Source organism: Eimeria mitis, genomic scaffold, assembly GCF_000499745.2.
Source record: "Eimeria mitis Houghton genomic scaffold, Emh_scaff1681, whole genome shotgun sequence".
NCBI classification, from domain to species: domain Eukaryota; phylum Apicomplexa; class Conoidasida; order Eucoccidiorida; family Eimeriidae; genus Eimeria; species Eimeria mitis.
Window position 1 is genome coordinate 5,007 of NW_013569998.1, and position 1,514 is coordinate 6,520.

Here is a 1,514-nt window from a genome sequence, read left to right on the forward strand (position 1 = left end):
TAAAATTCGTCAGCAAACCCTAAACCCTAAACCCTAAACCATGATAACGAACAGAACCAAAAAGGAAATAAAAAAGAGAAGCCTCAAACCCTAAACCCTAAACCCTAAACCCTAAACCCTCAACAAACAATTCTTTTGTTTGTTTTTGTTTTTTTTATAATTAAATAAATAAAATAAACGTAAAGGAAGCAATATGATGATTACAAAAGGAACAGCAGCAGCAGCAGCAGCAACAGCTGTTTGTGCTGCTGCTGCTGCTGCTGCTGCAGCTACAGCGACTGCTGTTCGTGCTGCTGTAACTTTCCAGCAGCTGCTGTTTCTGCTGCTGCTGTTGCTGCTGTTGCTGCTGCTGCTGCTGCTGCTGCTGCTGCGGTTTGTTTAAATGAATAAAAAAGTAGAAACCGCACAGCAGTTTTGCTGCTGCAGCAGCAGCTGCTAGCGACAGTATCTATTCTGCTGCTGTTGCTGTTGCTGCTGCTGCTGCTGCTGCTGCAGCAACGTCTAGCGACAGTATCTATCCTGCTGCTGCTGCTGCNCTGTTGCTGCTGCTGCTGCTGCTGCTGCAGCAACGTCTAGCGACAGTATCTATCCTGCTGCTGCTGCTGCAGCAACTAGCGACAGTATCTATTCTGCTGCTGCTGCTGCTGCTGCAGCAGCAACTAGCAACAGTATCTATTCTGCTGCTGCTGCTGCTGCTGCTGCTGCAGCAACTAGCGGCAGTAGCTGCTGCTGCTGCAGCAGCAGCAACTAGCGACAGTATCTATTCTGCTGTTGCTGCTGCTGCTGCTGCTGCAGCAGCAACTAGCGACCGTATCTATTCTGCTGCTGCTGCTGCTGCTGCTGCTGCAGCAGCAACTTGATTTGGTGTATTTTTTTATCGACAACATTTAAGCGTTCTTCAGCAGCTAACCTTTTTTGTCTTTCTCTTGCTGTGCGTCCTATAAAAAAAATAAAAAAAAAATAAATAAATAAATAAAATAAATAAAAATAAATAAAAATATATTATATTTAATTAAATAAAAAATAAATAAACATTAAATTAAATTTATGTGTGTTTAGTTTGGTTAGTTTTGCTTTTTATTTTTTTTATTTTTTCTATAAACAGATAAAAACAAAATAAAAAAAATAAAAAATAAATAAAAATATAATTAATATAATTAATTAATTATTAAGGTATTTAAATATATAATTACATAAACAAAACAACAAAACGAAAAAAAATAAATAAAAAAAAAATAAACTAACCCTCAAACCCTAAACCCTAAACCCTAAACCCTAAACCCTAAACCCTAAACCCTACCACCAATAGCAGTATATTTTGCTGTTTCTGTTTTTAATTTTTCTTTTTCAGCTGAAAGTAAAATAATTTGTTTCTCTAGGGATTGCATTTGTTGTATATAATCATCTCCTGGGGTTAATAAACAAGGATAAAGCGTGCATGCATCTGCTGCTGCTGCTGCTGCTGCTGCTGCTGCTGCTGCTGCTGCTGCTGCTGCTGGTGCTGCTGCTGCTGC